Source organism: Equus quagga, chromosome 13 (genome assembly GCF_021613505.1).
Source record: "Equus quagga isolate Etosha38 chromosome 13, UCLA_HA_Equagga_1.0, whole genome shotgun sequence".
Classification (NCBI taxonomy): Eukaryota; Metazoa; Chordata; class Mammalia; order Perissodactyla; family Equidae; genus Equus; species Equus quagga.
In genome coordinates this window covers 94,911,618-94,931,228 of record NC_060279.1, presented here as the reverse complement: position 1 = coordinate 94,931,228, position 19,611 = coordinate 94,911,618, and the positions used below count along the sequence as shown (strand labels likewise).

General features: G+C 41.6%; 1 protein-coding gene across 1 annotated transcript in view; it reads right to left on the bottom strand.

Moving 5' to 3' along the window:
- Positions 1-19,611, bottom strand: part of LOC124251347 (carcinoembryonic antigen-related cell adhesion molecule 1-like) — a 1,036,279-nt gene that overhangs the window by 367,957 nt on the left and 648,711 nt on the right. The gene's annotated exons all lie outside the window — the stretch shown is intronic.

The window sequence follows — 19,611 nt, the reverse complement described above, 5'->3', positions numbered from 1 at the left end:
CAGATCTTGAGAGTCTAAGAAATCTTTCTTTCGACTCCTCGGCTCACAGACCCCGCATCAGAAACCACCAGGTTAGTCAATGAAGATTAGAATCCTGGAAATCAGCAAAGAAGCCAGTCCTTGGGCCTCCATTTGTAAAAGAACAGCCAGTTCCAGGCAAAGATAAATATATCCAGACTTCACCATGGACCCACAGTCGGGGAAAAGGAAAGGCCAGAAAGCCCCTCATTGAGAAAGTGATGCATGAGTAGACTGTCGTTGAATAAGAGGAGAAGGCAGGACGCTCAGTGAAGTGTCCAGCCCTCCTGGTCTATTTTCTCTCCAGACCTCAGAAAAACCTTTGCTGCAGCAAAAGCACACACCATATAATTTTACTGTCATAAGCCTGACCTGAGCTACTAATTGCCACTGACGTAGGAAATTATGCATTATGTGATATAAATATGCCACCACACATGCAAACACAAACACTTTCGGATGGGTGAAGGAATAATTCACAGAATCTGGGTCAGAGTTACGTGACCTCCCTTAAACAACCTTACCCTCCCTACTTGGTCTTTTGCCCTTAATCTCTTCTGGAGTAAGGGAGTAAGGACCCTGTTGTAAATTCCATGGAATAGCAAACTGTACACATCTCCTGTCACTAGGTTGTTGAAGCAATGACACTGTGCTCAACTTCCTTAGCGTTATTATCTTGGAGTTTCCAAGAAGAGATTTCATCAACACCTCCCTTAGAAGGGCTATCTGATAACATGCAAAGAGAAACACCAATTTAACCAAAATCTGGGGGCAGGAAAGACCCTGATGAGAACTAGCCCTAAAGCATCCACAAACTACTAGCACCTGATGTTGCTGGTGCAGGAGGAGCTGCTGCTATTCAATAGTGACAAAAGAGAAGGCAGCTCGAACACACTGGGTGTACTAACAAAGACTTAACTCAATTATCCCTCAATTATTACACAGCCAATTATCCCTCAAGTGTCTCTGTGGGGTCTCACTGAGAGGACTGGCACATAATTAAATGCTAACACATGGATGAAATAATTTATAGAAGGGTGGGATCAACTAGGTCAGGAATGACTGGGAAAGGTTTCAGGAAAGAGGCAGGATGCAGGTTAGGCCCTTGAATGGTTAAGTCTTAGGGAAACAGAGACACAGAGAAATAGAAGCACAGGGAACGAGATATTAGGCACCACTGTAGATGCTAGTTTTGAAGGAGATTTCAGGAATGAGAGTGGGTTTGCATCTGTTATTTTATTTATTCCTCTCAACCACCATATGGGCTTATTTCCGAGGAGGATGCTGATCCTTCAAAAGGTGAAGTAACTTGCCAAGGTCAGTAGCGGATCTGGGATTAGAAAGTAGCTATGTCTAACTCCAAAGCCCACACCAATACCACTACCACTGAGAGAGGACTGAACACAGTATGTTTAGGGAAGAGGAAGGGGCAGAGATGGCTACATCAGAAAGACAGGGTTAAGACACAGTGCAGTCAGGTAAGCTTGCTAACGTGGGACCTTGTGTTGTACAGCCATGAAAATTAGACAGAGACATTTGAACTTGGTCTTCTAGTTTCAGAAGAGCCATCGAAAGTTTTGAGTAAGAGAGTAACCAAAGTGAAGCCTTCGAGCAAAGACCAAAGGGGATGGGGGTGAAAATGGGAGTTCTGGGTTCCTAAGCTACAGAGATGCCACTAACAATGGTAAAGAGGGGCACAGAATATAATGGAGCAAGAACTGGACTAAGAGTCAGATGCTTGGGTTTAAATGTAAAGGCTTATGCAATAAAGTCATGGCTACATCAGGCAAGTGACATTCTCCATCTGGACTTCAGTTTCTCCTCAGCCACAAATCAGATGAAGTGAGACTTAACCTCTAAATGACCTCTCAAGCATTGCTATTCAAAGTGTGGTCCACCAACCAGCAGCAAGGCATCGTCCAAAAGCTTATGAGAAATGCAGAATCTCAGTCTCCACCAGAAGAATCAGATCTGTATTTAAACAAGATCCTCAGGTGATCTGTAAGCCACATTAAAGTTCAAGACACTTCTCCAAATTGTTCACACTCACCTCAACCCTGTCACTTCACAGGAAAAAACAAAAACAAAACACAGAATGTTTCCCTTTTCACTTCATCTGTGCCCTTTTCCTAATCCTAACCTCCCCTCTCAGACTTGCCCACATCCAGATAGAGAGGTTTTAGGAGCACCAGTGGGGCAGCGCTGCCTCCTGTGGCCATGATCAGTAAATGCACCTAGTCTTAGCACTCTCACCAGTAAAGGAGGGGGAAGGCTAACAGAGGGGGTGAAGTCCAAGTCACAGATTAGATAAGAGAATCACAACCATCCACAATGACAGGAAGTAACTGTCACACACAGCTCAGCCTGCATCATAATGTCGCATTTCAAAGGGCAGTTTTTGTAATGCCTAATAAAATGTATCAGTGTGATACCTGGGCTCCAAGCCAACCTCTGCCCTTGTAACCTTCAAAAAATTCACTGTGACAGTTATTTTCAGACGTCCAGCCCCTGCTGGAACTCTGCCAGTAAACCTCAGTTTTCCAAGGAAACTAACTTCACTGTGTCATTCTTTCTCCTCCTGAGTCAAAATGGGTCTGACGCATACTCATCAATCCTAGTCCTACTCTGCGTAGGCACTGAAATAAGTTTAATACTTTTTCACACAACAGACCTTCAAACATTTGTGAGCAACCACCATACACCCCTGCCATCTTCCCTCAGCCATTTCCCAAATGACATATTCTGAAGTCCCTGCACCCTCCTGTCACTTTCCAGTGGGCAAGTGAAGTATATCAACCACAGGGGAAACTCTGAATTCTAGGAGTGTTCTAACCAGAGCAGCAGAGCCACAGGACCACCTGCTTCTCCATTCTGGGCGCTACACCTCTATGGAGAAAGCCAAAGACCACTCAGCTCATTTGAGGATACTGCTTTTCCTACTCATACTGCTCAGGCCTCCCATACCTGTGTAGGTGCATGCTTCTTATTCAGTTTTATTTTTAAGGAAATATTTATTAGAACCTGCTATGTCCTGTGCACTAGAGAGACAAAGATGAACCAGACATGGTCCCTGACCTCACTGAGCTCTAGGTTATGGGGGAATCCTGAATCAAAGCCACCCCATTACAGTTCAGTGAGAAACACCTTGCCAGAGACAAACACAGACTTTTTTGGCCCATGTCATGAATTCCACGAAAATCTTCCACTCTTAGTTTTCTCAGCTCAGTTTTCCTCATTGCAAGCTCAAAGTGGGAAAAAAAAAAAAAGCAACTGTCCAGATAGTCCTTTTGCAGTCATGGTTGGATTGGACATTTCCTTCTGGCTAACCCAAGGTGTCAGAGGCTCCCACTTCATTCTGAATGTCCTCTCTCTCCTATTAGTGTTCACCACATGTGCACAAGCAGCAGCCAGGCAGCTGCACACTAACAGAAATTCTAGCAAGTCAGGAATCTTGACTTTTAGTCCTGTGGCTTTGAGGCTAACTGACTGCGTGATGTTGAACAAATCATATAACTTCTCTGAGATTTAATTCCACTTCTGTAACATGGGACTGTTGGATTAGATCTCCATGGGTCTACATGTATAGTGAGAGCTCCTCAAAGACAGCATCACCCCTTAACTCCTCTCGGGAGCCACCACCTGGCAAATACCCAGGCACACCTTAGGTGCCCAATGTTCACTGAATGCATGTATGAATAAATGATTATTAGAGCAACATGAATCATGGAATCAATCAACAAATATTTCTGAATGTCTGCTAAGTACACTGTAGAGTAGGGAAACCAAATAGCTGTGGCAGAACAATATTTTCTTCCCACTTTCCCCTTACCTCCCTCCCGGAGGTGGGGGTTCCTTGTAATTCAGAGAGACCGTGCTGGCACAAATACTGTTCTAGAAATGGGTTCTAAGTAACTGTGAATATTAACAAGAGAAAAGGCCATTCGTCTTGGGGTTGTTTTATATCAATGGATCTGAGGAACCCGAAGCCCCCTCCCATGGTACACAGGACCCAACACCTCACCCCAAGTCCGTGGAGGGGAAAATCAAATAGGTGACCTGATGGGGAGGTGGGACCTGGGGAGAGCAGAGGAGTAAACAGACTAGGGCACCTGGAGGAAGATCTGAGGAGCTCCCTGATCCTGAGCAGCCTCGGAGGGGACTGATGGCAACTCAATGGGAAAAGTAAAGCACCTCCCTCAGGTTCCATGTGTATGAGTGATCATTTATGAGTAAAATCTTCTTTCTGATAAAGGAATGCACTTTAACATGCTTTCTAACACATCAGGCCTGGTTAAAGTGTTACAAAAATGTCATTCCATTCAACAAGCATTTATAGAGTATTCCCAAAGTGCCAGGCCCTATGTAAGTTCAGGAACACAAAAAAAACAAAAGCCAGCCCCTGCCATCAAAGATCCCCCCAACTAGCTCCATGCTCCTTCTCTGCATGGCCTTCTCATCTGCCCTCCACCAAACCAAACCTACCCCACCGGCAAGTCCCGGCCCAGGTTGCACTGACCCAGAGACCCTTGAGCTACTCTGACTCCATGATGAACTCCTGTCACTTCTGAAATTTGGTTCCACTTATATCTTGAGATTTTATGAAAGGTATGTCATCTCCCTAGCTACTCTTCAGCCTCCTGAGGACAAAGGGAATTGTTAGAATTTTCCAGAGAGCAGCCACATCAGTGATTTGTATCAGACCAAGCTAAGACCAAGCCCAAGCCTTCAACTTAAGGACAATCTCCGCTGTTGACCACAGTGTCTGGCCCCCTGCATGCTTTACAAACTTTGTGGCAGCAAAGTCTACAATCACCTCCCAACCTGACAACAGGCAGGGATAACATGAAAATGGAGAGGGTAAGAAGGATCAAACAAAAATCAAAAAGGGCATGACTCATGCCTTGCCTCTTCCCCCCTCTTAGGTGAAACAAAGTCACACCACCTGTTCTCACTCCTGCCTGCAGGATGCTGGGGAGGACCTCCTTGTTAACTGTCCCCTCTGTCCCCAAAAATATCACCCAGCACTCAAGCCTACCTCTCCTCTTCCTTTGAGCTTGTTTCCTAGTCTCTGGACTAGGAGTCAGGTTTAGTGAGTGCTGATGTTCTGTAACCTACATGTTCACTCCAAGTCGTATTACCTCCTTCTTTTGCCCTGGGCTGTTTCCAAACAAGGTCTGGAGCCAAGAGCCCCAGCAGGCTGGGCAAACACCTAAAGGGCTCCTTCCCTCCTGTGGTTCCTGCTTCTCAAACCCTATTTCTTGGGCCTGAAGCCCTGGAGATCTTCCACCAACCCAGTTCCCTGTCCTTTAGGCTGGAGCAACTAAGCCACAGCCGCTTTCCTGACGAACAAGAAGGAGGCCTTGTGCGACCCACTGCTCCAGGGGCAGTGTTTTGGGCAAGAGAGAACAGCCTCTCCTCCTTGATCCTCTCTGATTCCCACCTCATGTGGCTACGGAATTGGAGGAAATTGTCTACAATGAGGACAGGGCCACTTCCCAAACAACAACACTACTATTGCTGATATTGTGCCGAGGATGGCAGCAGGGAGGATAGAGTGGAAACAGACCATGTTATCCTCTCTTCTGCCAACATTTTTACTCACTTTCCTCTCAGATATTAAGCTATAAGGCATAAATAAAAGGCATAAGGAAATCCAAATGAACAAAAAGATTTGGGGAAGAAGTCAGAAAACACTAGTGGGTAGGGAGGCAGGAAGGAGGAGAGAAGGGAACAAATATTGCTGCCAGGTTATCAGTCACCATCTTATGTTCTTAAGAATGCTTCATCTCTGTTATTTGGCCAGTTTCACCTCCCAGATTCCTGTAAAGCACCTGGTCCAACCTGGAACATAACAAGGCCAGCGTCACTCCACTGTTCTCCCCTCTAATGGGAACACTGGCCTGGGATTAAAGCACAGACCACCAAGCCAATTATTGAGACCTGAGCCATCCCAAAAAGAGGGTAGTCTTGAGCTGGGAACTTTCCACACATTCTTCAAGTGATTTAGAGGAGCACCACAGTCACCATGAAAGTTCTAATTTCTTCCCTTCTTCTGTTGCTGCCAAAATGCTGATGTCTGTGGTCTCTAGCAGCCCAAATCCAAATAAGTAAGATTAATTTCTATAAAGGGAAACAAGGGGGGAGAAAATATGGCAAAAAACATGAATTGAAATGTAGCCCCTTTTAGCCAGAGGGATTTGGAGCAAGTTAGCCTATTTCAATGCTCACTTCCTCATTTACAAAATAGAGAAAACTGTACTTACATCAAACAGTGTTGTGACAGTTAAATGAAAATGCCTGAAACTGTAGCTGGCAAAAATAAAACAAAATAAAGTACTGGCTCAACAAAGACTTGCTCCCTTACCTGTCCCACAATCTCTTTTCCAGAAGAGTAATGAATTTCCCCCAGGCCAACCTTGCTGGTGGTGGTGTAAAGCTGTCAAAGGTAATCATACCCTCATAGAAGATACGGAAGTCCTTGCTTTTATCCCTTATACTGCACCAGACACACCACCAACAATTCCTAATGCTATTAAATGATCAAGTAAGAATTATAAAAATCCTAGTTTTCCATATTTGAAGCTTCAGCCATACCAACCTCAGTTTTAACAGCTCACCATTTGGAAAGCAGACCTTTGGTTAGGGGTGCCAAATGGGCTCCAGTTTCGCTACAGCTCAAGTGGCCCAGCCCTTAGCAGAACAACCACACAGAAGAGAGCTCATCCCCATGTACATTTCTACTTGACAGAACCATCTCCACAAGGGCTATTGTGATGTGAAACAGCTTTGTTACACTCACCAACGGCTCAGGGTTTAAAATCAGAAGTTCACCGTATTCCACCCAAATATCAAACCTCCTCTCCCTTGTAGAAAGAGCTCTCTGCAAGGTGCTGGGCCCCACAGCGCTAGGGCTTAGACACCTTTCTGGAAGGGAAGGCTTTTTTCCATCACTATGACAGACACCAATGCTAGAGTCCTCAGACTGCATTCAAAGCTCTAGCCACAATCTGCCTTTCCAGTCCACCCCCTCCACTCACTAACCAATGCTCTATGCTGCACCTAAACCAGACTGTTAGCTCTTCGCTGAACAGGTCTTGTGCTTTCCTACCAGTTCTACTTTGGTCATACACCCAGCTCAAAACCACCTCCTCCCCACAGCCTTCCTTGATTCCTCCCACGACCAGATGTGAGCTCTCCCTCTTGTGGACGTGCTTAGTCCTAGCTTGACTCTTTCTGCACTTATCATATTCGGCCTTATACTGCAGGTGTTGCTGTGCCTCTCCTACCTCCACCCCCTGCCCTCCTACACTGTAACCTCCTTGCTGGCACTATTTGGTGTATTGTTTCCATATCCCTCACATTATCCAGCACAGCACTCTGTAAATATTTGCTAAGTGACAGAATAAGTCCTCAGGTTTCTAAGTTCAAAATACTGCCCATGGAAAACTCTACACCTGGGTCTGATAGCAGCTCTACTGACATTTGAGGCTGGATAATTCTTTGTTGTAGAGTGCCATTCTGTGCATGGTAAGATGTTTATAAGCAACTGTGTAGCCTCTACACACAGAAGCCAACAGCAGCCAGTCCATGCACCCCTCTCCCCCAGTTAAGAAAGCCAAACATATCTCCAGACATTACCAAATGTCCCCTGGAGGGGGAAGCCACTCCCCTGTTGAGAACCACTGCTCTACATCAGTAGTTCTCAGATCTACACGTTTAGACTTACCTAGACCTTTAGACTCAGCCTTGAAGTCAGGGGAACCTAGATCCAAATCCTGGCTCTGCCTCTTACTTTGCAATCCTGAACAAGTTGCATAATTTTCTGGAGCCTCGTTTCATCATCACAAAATGAATAAAACACCATTAGCACATAGAATTGTTGTGAGGATTAAAAGATCTATAATGTGCACCTAGTAAGGCTTCAATAAATGGAGGGAGTGGAATTTCTAAGTAGTTTCTAGAGCACAAGGACACTGGACTGGGGAAAGCTCACTGCGCTGCCAGGCAGCATGATTACAAACCATATCAGATCCGAGCTGTCAGCTCAATTCTTGCAACACTGACGGAGTCTGGCTAGAGGAAATGACACCCCCCCACCTACCCCCCAAAAAGAAACTCTGATCTAGTTTTATCTCTTAAAATAACTACATACAGGGTCAGGCCCCATGGGGTAGTGGTTAAGTCCAGTGTGCTCAGCTTTGGCAATCCAGGTTCACAGACACGGATCTACACCATGCATGGAGCCATGTGTGGTGGTAACCCACATATAAAATAGAAGAATGTTGACACAGATGTTAGCTGAGTGAATCTTCCTCAGCAAAAAAAAAATTAAAATTAAAAAATAAATACATACATGCTCAATATGCTTTTCACAGGGGAGAGGGGAGAATATATGAGAATGTTAGGAAATGAATTACTTATGATAGTAGATTACTCTTTGCTTATAATATTATTTATTAATTATAAAATTACTTATATAAATAGCTGACATGTGTTAAGCTATCCTATGTGGCAGGCATTGTTTAAGCACTTCACACATATTGTATCATTCTGTCCTCACAGAAATCTAATGTAGTTTTTTATTTTTAACTTTTCATTATTCAGACTTAAAAAATATTGTAATATAATCAGAGTTCCAACATATCCTTCATTCAGTTTTTCAAATAACATCTTACATAATCATAATACAATTATCAAAGCCAAGAAATTAGCATTGATACAATACTTATAACTAATGTACAATATTCAAATTTAGCTAATCATCCCATTAATGTCCTTTCTCTGGCCCAGAATCCAATCCAGGATCCTACACTGAATAAAGTTATCACGTCTCCTTGGTCTCCTCCAACCTAGGGTAGTTTCTTAGCCTTCTTGTCTTTCATCACCTTGACATTTTTGAAGAGTACTGGTCAGTTATTTTGTAGAATGTCCCTCAGTTTGGGTTTGTCTGATATTTCCTCACGATTAAGCTCAGATTATATATTTTTGGCAAAAATACCACAGAAGTGATGTGTGCCTTCTCAGTGCATCCCATCAGAGGACCCATGATATCGATAACTCTCATTACCAGTGATGTTAACTTTGAACACTTGGTTAAGTGCTGTCTGCCAGGTTTCTCTACTGGAAAGTTACTATTTTCCCATTGTAATTAATAAGTATCTTGTGGAGAGATACTCTGAGACTGTGCAAATACCCTGTTTCTTCTCATCATACTTTTTCCCATTAATTTTTAAAGTCCATTGATGATTCTTGCCTACAACAAGTATTACCATGGTATTACCCAAACAGTGATTTTCTATTTCCATCATTCCTTCTACATTTCTCAGTTGGGATTCTACCCTAAGAAAGAGCTGTTCCTTCTCTCCCATTTATTTATTTATTCAATTATTTATTTATATAAGTAAAGACGCATGAATATTTATGGATTATAATCCATTGCTATCACTATTTATTATGTTGCTCATTTTGTCCCCAAATTAGCCATTGAGAGCTCCTTCAAGTAGGCTTCTGTGTCTTTTTGACATATCATTTATTTAGCAGTTCCTGACTTTCTGACACCACAAGATGTTCCAGGCTCATCTTGTACGAAATTTCCTGCCCTAGTCCTGGAAGAAGCCTCTCCAAGGATGTTAACTGGTTCCTTTGATGGGAGAATGGCATTCACAAACCAGGACACTAGATATTGCCCATTGTACTGGTTGCTATTGCTTCTAGGCCCTCTAGTGGACAGAATTGGGAAACAGATGTATGCATACACACACTAATGTGCTATTATTAGCACCATCTTACAAATTAGGTAAATAAGGCACAGAAAAGTTAAGTAACTTGTCCCAAATCACAAAGCTAATATGTAATGGAACTTGGAAGTCAAAATAATGATAGATCTACCACAAGTCCTAACAAGTGGAAGTCATTTTTTTACACATACAAGTCAGCAGAAACTAACAAGCCTAACATTTCAGCAGAGACTCTCTCTTGGGAAAAAACTAGAAGTCCGCAAAAATGACCACAGTAATCATTAGGTACTGAACACCTACTGGGGCAGTGAGCACTGGGCACCCACAGTAGCTCATTTATTCCTAATTCTGCAAGGTGGTTACTATTATCCTCATTTTACAAATCAGAGAACCAAAGACCAAAGAAGCTAAGTGATGTGTCCAAGACTACAGAGTTAAGTGACAGAACAAGCAGTTGAGCCCAAGTCTGTCTGGATATAAAGTCCATGTTTCTCCCACTGGATCAGTATTTTCCAAATTTTATTTTAGGTAGAACATAAATTAGCTTTTACTTTAATACTTATAAGTTTATTTGAATGCATGTTAGAAAAAAATCTAAGCATATATCATACCCATAATCTCACAGATAATATTGCATAGGATGAGGCTGTTTTGTAAATTAAATTTATTTAAACAAAAAGCATGAAGTAAATAACAGTAGAAGTGGTACAAGCTATAGCAAAAATCATAAAGGTTATCCATACATGTTGGAGGATTGGGAGACATTAGATTATAGTGCCATGCAGATTCATTGTCAGTTATACCATGAAATTAGGGTTTTCAGAAGGGCGTAAAGAAAAACAGACTAATGGGCCGGCCCTGTGGCATAGCAGTTAAGTTCGCACATTCCACTTCGGCAGCCTGGGGTTCGCTAGTTCGGATCCCAGGTGCAGACATGGCACCGCTTGGCAAGCCACGCTGTGGTAGGCATCCCACATATAAAGTAGAGGAAGATGGGCACGGATGTTAGCTCAGGGCCAGTCTTCCTCAGCAAAAAGAGGAGGATTGGCAGTGGATGTTAGCTCAGGGCTAATCTTCCTCAAAACAAAAAAAAAAAAAAATCTTCTAAAAAAAGAAAAACAGACTAAGAATCTTGGACCCGGGTTTTAGCTCCAGATGTGTAACCATTACCTTTGTGAACTTGGGCATTTCATTTGCTCTCTCTGGGCCTCAATTTAACCATCTGGGAAAAAAAAGAGAGAGTGATTTAGTTAATTAGTACAATCCTTTTAAAATCAATTTGGTAATGATATCAAGAAACACGAAGCTGTTCTTAACTTTTGACCTACTAATTCCACTTTGGGAATCTTGCCCAAAACAATTAAACCAACATTTGGAAAACAGTTACAAGAACAAAGAATGTCAATATCCAAAAATAAGCCAATCTAAATATTCTGCAATGAGAGTGTGAAGCGCATATACTTGTTGGGAGTGTTATATAGTCATTACAAATCTCTGTTATGAAGGCAACAAAGCAACATGCTTATAAAGTGAACAAAAAGAAATTTGCTCACGAGCTATGGTTATCACTATATACAGAAAATCATATGCAGGAAAAACGCCAAAATACCAACACGTGGTAAGAGTAAAGATATCTTTATTTGTACTTTCCAAATTTTCTCTAATATAATTATATTACATTTAGAATGAAAAAAACTTCTCAATGAAGGGATTCAATTAAACAATATCCAAGATTCCTTCTCGCTCTAACATTCTGTGGCTTTCCTCTGGAACTAGGAGTACAGGTCAGGTGAGAGTGAACTATTAGAACAGTTGGCATGGCAGGGGCTACGGATGCCTGTTTACATTACTTTAACAGCACTCAGAACAACACATGAGAACATTTGGAAACCAGCTCTCAGGGAAATGATGCAACACCCTCCATCTGTGTGGCAGAAAGGGCATGAGTCTGGGAAATAGGAGACCTGGATTGAACCAGATGATCTCTGAGGGCCCTCTCTAGACAACTTGTCCAAACGCTTACTGAACGAACATTTACCAAGTGCCTACCATGGGTCAGGAAGCATGTAGCTGAATGACTACTGAGCCACTGATTCAGAGTCTAATGACGGAGATTTTTCATTTGCTAGGGCTGCCATAACAAAATACCACAAACTGGTGGCTTAAACAACAGAAATTTACTTTCTCACAGTTCTGGAGGCCAAAAGTCCATGATGAATGTGTCAGCAAGTTTGGTTTCTTCTGAGGCCTCTATCCTTGGCTTGCAGATGGCCCCTTCTTGCTATACGCTCACATGGTCTTTTCTCTGTGCACGTACATCCCTGGTGTCCCTGGTGTCTCTTTGTGTGTCCAAATCTCTTCTTCTTATAAGGACTCCAGTCAGATTGGATCAGGGCCCACAATAACAGCCTCATTTTAACTCAGTCACCTCTTTAAAGGCCCTGTCTACAAATACAATTATCTTGAGGTACTAGGGGTTAGGGCTTCAACATGAATTCTGGAGGGACACAATTCAGTCCACAACAGATTTCAAGCAAAAAAAGTACAACTGCGCAATAATAGAGCTTCATTTAAATACAATGAGGAACCATGTGAAGGCTGACAGGAAATATCAGAAACTACTACACAGATGAAGCATCATCTGGGCTCCAGACTCTCAAGTCTATAAACCATCATCTTTGATTGTCACAAAAATAATTCAGGTATCGCAAAATGGGAATAACATAGCACGGGTGATAAGACAGACTTGAACATAGGACAAAAGAGGAATGGATTTGTTCCAGGGCAACAAAGGTAAATACCATCCTCTTATACTTGAACTGGGATTATGGATTCAAATACAGCAAACTTGGAGGTCAGGTGAAGATCCTGACTGGTTTATGGAATAATCTGCTTCTTGCACTCAATTCTTAAGGCATGAAGATGTTAAAGTGTGTGTGGGTAGGGGGTGGAGGGTCTAAGGTCTTGATTGACCCCCACCTTCTGTTCTCTCTTCCATCCAAATGCCATTCTGTCTCCATACTTCCAGCTTAGCTTTTCTCCAGGACAGATTTAAACCTCAATTCCTTATCCATTTAAAATACTCATCTCTTGAAGTACCCCAGATCCCAAAGCAAAAAAGGAAGAGAAATGGAACTGCATTGACCTAGGGAGCCCAAAGCTGGGGGACCATTTCTGTTGGCCCCGTCCCTTTTCAGAGCCTGGAAGTGACCTGCTTCCTTCCGAGAGGGGTCGCCAGAGGCCACAGGGACCAATGTCAGGCTTCTGGGAGGTGGCTCCAGGCAGCCAGCCAAGAATGTGAGTGCAAAGGTCAGTAATTCAGCATCAACAACAGCAATGCACCATCATGATCCCAACTTTTTCCTTGACTCTCTCTCTGAGACCACTGCAGATATTAACTGAGCTGACCTCATTCATTCCCCTCTCCACCAGCCCACCACATGCAGCACCAATGCTTGTTTTCTTCCTGAGTCTCAGCCAAGAGCTGGACTCCTCCAAGGTCAAGGGAGACCTGGCTGAATCTCTGGCTGCCCCCTCCCTCTGACCCTTTTCTCCAAGAACTCAGGACTGCCTTCCAAAAGCTTCCTGGATCTTATCCTCAACCTTATTTTACTCACAGGTAGGACTGAAATCAGAGAGGCAAAATGGCTTACCTGAGGTAAACAGACACTAAAGGCAGACATCTAGGTCTTATTCCTCATTTTTTGGTCTCCCTAATGATATTGTGATGCCCCCTCTAAACCTGCCACCAAATTCTTGCCAATACAGCTCCGGAAAAACAACTCAGAAGTCCTGGGGCTCATATAACTGGATTCCTCTAATGCTCTGTGTTGACCTTTTTCCCCACCACACTGCAGTAGGAAACAGGAACTGAAAGGAAAGGAAGATGGCAAGTGAAGCCCTGCTCTATTCCCTACTCTCAAACATATTAACCCTCCCTTCTAAGCAATAATCTCATTATTTCAGATTGGTTCCTGAGAGCCCCTACAAGACAACTCACGACAGTGCCTGGGCTGCCACAGAAGCAGTGTCCCTGTGATCATTTAAAAGGCAATGTGAAGAAAACCAGTAAGTTTCAAAAGAATGACCTTCCTAAACCAGAGTCCCTGTGTGGAACCAACCAGAGATGAAGCAGGGGTTGAGAACAGACAAGAGAGATAAAATGAAGACCAGGATGAGCACACATATCAGCCCCTTCTACTCAATGTCAACTTGTGGGGAAATAGGAAAAGGAAGAAAAGCAGGATAAAATTCTCCTAATACCAGAAAGGTTTAATAAAAATCTCAGATTTTAGAACCGCATTGCTTATCAAAGTGGAGGGATGGACCAGCCCAGCGGTACAGCGGTTAAGTTCGCAACATTCTGCTTCGGTGGCCCAGGGTTCGCTAGTTCGGATCCCAGGTGCAGACATGGCACCGCTTGGCAAGCCATGCTGTGGTAGGCATCCACATATAAAGTAGAGGAAAATGGGCACGGATGTTAGCTCAGGGGCAGTCTTCCTGAGCAAAAAAAGGAGGATTGGCAGCAGATGTTAGCTCAGGGCTAATCTTCCTCAAAAAAAAAAAAAAGTGGAGGGAGATGGGGCTGCTGGGGACCTGGTCATTGATCTCTGAAGATGACACCAGTGTCAGCATCAAACAGAATTTGATTCCCGCTAATCCAGCAGTCTTTAAATATCATATAAAAAGTAAACTGGCAAATGATAAACTGATTGATATTATGATATTATCAATAACACAATAAATAAGGATCCTTATCATTGTTGATGGAAGCAGAATACAATTTGGAGGTACCTATCAAAAATTTAAATGCATGTACCTTTTAACCCAGTAATCTCACTTCAAGAAATCTCTAAGGGGCCGGCCCTGTGGCCGAGCGGTTAAGTTCGCACACTCTGCTTCAATGGCCCAGGGATTCACTGGTTCAAATCCTGGGCGCAGACATGGCACCGCTCATCAGGCCATGCTGAGGTGGCATCCCACATGCCACAACTAGAAGGATCCACAACTAAAAATACACAACCATGTACCGGGGGGATTTGGGAGAAAAAGGAGAAATAAAATCTTTTAAAAAAAAAGAAAGAAATCTCTAGTATAGAATACTAGCATGGATACTCAGAGATATACCTACAAGAATATTAAATATAGTAGTATTTGTGTTGACAAATAAATGGAAATAAAAATGTTTATCCAAAGCAAACTGGGCAATGGTGCAGTTGTCAGAAACAATGAGGTAAATCATTATGTGTTGATCAAAAAGATATCCACAACATATTAAGTCAAAAAAAGATACAGAGACCCCTTCTTCACACTCTTCACAAAAATAAATTTCAAGTGGATTAAATATGTAAATTTGAAAGATAAATTTATAAGGGAATATAGGAGAATATATTCATGATTTTGGGGTATGAAAAAATTTCTTAAACAAGATACAAAAAGTAAAAGCCATAAAAGACAAGATTAACAAATCTGACTTCATTGAAATGAAGAAATTTTGGTCATAAAAAGAATAAAATGATAATTTCAAAGTAGGAGATGATATCTGCAACATATATGACTGACAGAGGATCAATATTCAGAATATAGAAAGAATTCCTAGAGATCAATGAAAGGAAGGCAGGCAACACCACAGACAAAAAGGCAAAAGACTTGAATAGGCACTTCAGAGACAAGGAAATCCAAATAACTAATAAACATATGAAATGGCACTCAACCTTACTAGTAAGTGGGAAAATGTGAATTAAACCCAAACAGATATCCTACACATCATCAGATTGGCAAAAATTTTACAGTCTGACAATACCAAGTGTAACAAAGAGCAGGACAGAGAAACTCTCATATCCTGATAATAGGAGTGTAAACTGGTAAATCATTTTGAAAAAGTGCTGGCAGTTATCTACTAAAGTTTAAGTTCTGTGACCAAGCAATTCCACTCTTAGGTATATTCTCAAAAGCAATGCAGGCTTATATACACCAGAAGACATGTACAAAAATTTCATAGCAGCATTGCTCATAACTACCCCACACTGAAAACGGACCAATGAATAAGTAAATAGTGGTGTATTTGAATATTGTTTATCAATGAGAACGAACAAACACATAACAATGTAAATGAATCTTACAAACATAACGTTTAGCAAAAAAAAAAAGATGAGAGAATAGCTAAAGTATAATTTCAATTACACAGAGTTCAAAAACAGGCAAAATTAAACTAAATTATTCAGGAATACATAAGTAAGTGGTAAAACAAAGAAAAGAAAGTAAATGCTTACTATAAGAATCAGGATTACCTCTGTGAGGGAGGAAGATAGTGATGAGAAAAGGAGGGGGCAATATTCTACTTCTAGGCCTGAGTAGTAATTTCACAAATATCTGCTTTATAATTATTTATTGAACTGCACATATAAGTTTTTATGGACCTCTATCAATGTGTAATATTTTGCAATAATAAAAGATTTGTTGTTCTCCAAAGAAGATAGACAGATGGCCAAGAGGCACACAAAAAGAAGCTCAACATCACTGATCATCAGAGAAGTGCAAATCAAAACTACACTATCACCTTACACCCATTAGAATGGCTATAATAACCGAGACAAAAAATAACAAATGTTGGAGAGGTTGTGGAGAAAAAGGAATCCTCATACACTGTTGGTGGGAATGCAAACTGGTTTAGCCACTATGGAAAACAGTATGGAGATTTCTCAAAAAATTAAACATAGAAATACCATATGACCCAGCCATCTCATTACTGGGTATTTACCCAAAGAACTTGAAATCAGCAATTCAAAGAGACTTATGCACCTTTATGTTCATAGCAGCATTATTCACAATAGCCAAGATGTGGAACCAACCTAAGTGCCCATCAACTGATGACTGGATAAAGAAGATATGGTATATACATCTATCTATCTATATCTATATCTATATAGATATCTGTGATATAGATATAGATAGATAGATAGATAGATAGATAGATAGATAGATAGATCTGTGTATATATATACACAATGGAATACTACTCCGCCATGAAAAATGACAAAATCATCCCATTCACAACAACATGGATGGACCTTGAGGGTATTATGTTAAGCAAAATAAGCCAGATAGAGAAACACAAACACTGTATGACTCCACTCATATGTGGAAGATAAACAAACACATGCACAAAGAGAATTATTTAGTGGTTACCAAGGGCGAGAGGGATGGGGGGTGGGCACAAAGGGTGAAGGGGCACACCGACAATATGACTGACTAATAATAACGTACAACTGAAATTTCGCAATGTTGTAAACTATCATAACGTCAATTAAAAAAAAAGATTTTTGGGGGCCGCCCCATGGCCAAGTGGTCAACTGGTTAAGTTCATACGCTCTGCTTTGGCAGCCCAGGGTTTAGCCAGTTCAGATAGGAAGCCATAATGAGGCGGAACCCCACATAGCACAACCAGAAGGACCTGCAACTAGAATACACAACTATTTGGGGAGTCTTTGGGGAGAAGAAGAAGGAAAAAGAAAAGGAAAAAGAAGATTGGCAACAGATGTTAGCTCAGGGGCCAACCTTTAAAAAAAAAAAAAATTTGTTAAAAGTGTAGAGCAAAGCAATAAGTATCATATAATCTTATGTTTGTTTTTTAAAGTAAACTATTATGTTTACATGCAAAAAGATATGGAAGACTATGTAGCAGCAAACTATTAACAGTGGTTAGCTCTGGGGAATGGGCAGTGGAGGTTGGGGAGGGGAAATTTCCTTTTACTTCTTACTGGATATACTTTTTTATTTTAATTTTTTCCACTGGATGTCTTACTTTTATAATTTTAAAAGCTCTCATAAAAATTAAATTTTTAAAATTTTTTTAAGATTATGATAGTTTACAACCTTGTGAAATTTCAGTTGTACATTATTGTTAGTCATGTTGTAGGTACACCACTTCACCCTTTGTGCCCTTCCCCCACCCTTCCTTTCCCCTGGTAACCACCAATCAGTTCTCTTTGTCTATATGTTAACTTCCACCTATGAGTGGAGTCATATAGAGTTCGTCTTTCTCTGTCTGGCTTATTTCACTTAACATAATACCCTCAAGGTCCATCCATGTTGTTGTGAATGGGACGATTTTGTCCTTTTTTATGGCTGAATAGTATTCCATTGTGTGTGTGTGTGTGTGTGTGTGTGTGTGTGTGTGTGTGTGTACCATATCTTATTTATCCAATCATCAGTTGCTGGGCACTGAGGTTGGTTCCACGTCTTGGCTATTGTGAATAATGCTGCGATGAACATAGGGGTGCATGGGACTTTTAGAATTGCTGACTTCAGGTTCTTAGGATAGATACCCAGTAGTGGGATGGCTGGGTCATAAGGTATTTCTATTTTTAACTTTTTGAGAAATCTCTATACTGTTTTCCATAGTGGCTAAACCAGTTTGCATTCCCACCAACAGTGTACGAGGGTTCCTTTTTCTCCACAACCTCTCCAACATTTGTCACTTTTGGTTTTGGATATTTTTGCCATTCTAACAGGTGTAAGGTGATATCTTAGTGTACTTTGATTTGCATTTCCCTGATGATTAGTGACGATGAGCATCTTTTCATGTGTCTATTGGCCCTCCTTATATCTTCTTTGGAGAAATGTCTGTTCATGTCCCCTGATCATTTTTTGATCGGGTTCTTTGATTTTTTGTTGTTGAGCTGTGTGAGTTCTTTATATATTATGGAGATTAACCCTTTGTCAGATAAATAACTTGTAAATATTTTTTCCCAATTAGTGGGCTGTTTTTCTGTTTCGATCCTGTTTTCCCTTGCCTTGAAGAAGTTCTTTAGTCTAATGAAGTCCCATTTGTTTATTCTTTCTATTGTTTCCCTTGTCTGAGGAGTTACGGTGTCCAAAAAGATTCTTTTGAAACTGATGTCAAAGAGTGTACTGCCTATATTCTCTTCTAGAAGACTTATTGTTTCAGGCCTAATCTTTAGGTCTTTGATCCATTTTGAGTTTATTTTTGTGAAATAAAGAATGGTGAAAAAGAACGGTCAATTTTCATTCTTTCACATGTGGCTGTCCAGTTTTCCCAGCACCATTTGTTGAAGAGACTTTCTTTTCTCCATTGTAGGCCCTCAGCTCCTTTATTGAAGATTAGCTGTCCATAGATGTGTGGTTTAAATTTTTTAAATGTTTTTAACACTAGTTTCTACCCTTTATTTTCACCCTAGGGCACCAAAGGCACCACAGGAAGCCAAACAAGCGCTCCAGAGCCTGCCAGCAATTTCTCAAATGATGTCTGCTAGCAAGCTTCGCTCTGCCTTTGTAGGAGCTCTGAGAGCCCACTCTCCCAATGAAACATTCTCAGTCAAGAGGCAGTGAGCGCACCTAGAGGATGCTCTTCTCCCACCTCAAGCTCCCCCTCCCTGTCTCCACTCCAGTGGCCTCAAAAAGCATTTTCCCAAGGTTATTGCTCCCTCTATTGCTTTCCTCCCTCCCAGTCTTTCCTGTGCCCGCCCCTTACCCAGGCTTAAGCTTAATTATCTGAAAGAAACCAGGAAACCCCGATTTCCTAGCTAATCCCAACTGACCTAAAATACAACCAGGCAAGTAGGAAACAGAAGTCAATAAATATTTTTAAATGTAAATAATCCAAATCATTTCTTTCAAATGGGGTCTGGCAACTCATATTCAACCCAGATGATCCACTTTACCCTGTCCACTCCAAACCCTCCCCAGATTCTACACACACTTCTCCCCACCACCACCCTCACTCTCTCTCCCTCTACAGCCCAACTATTTCTTTCACTCATTCAACAAATCCTTCCAGAGTAAGAGCTAGATGGGGCAAAGAAAGCAAGTATAGCAATGAATCAGACATGGTCTT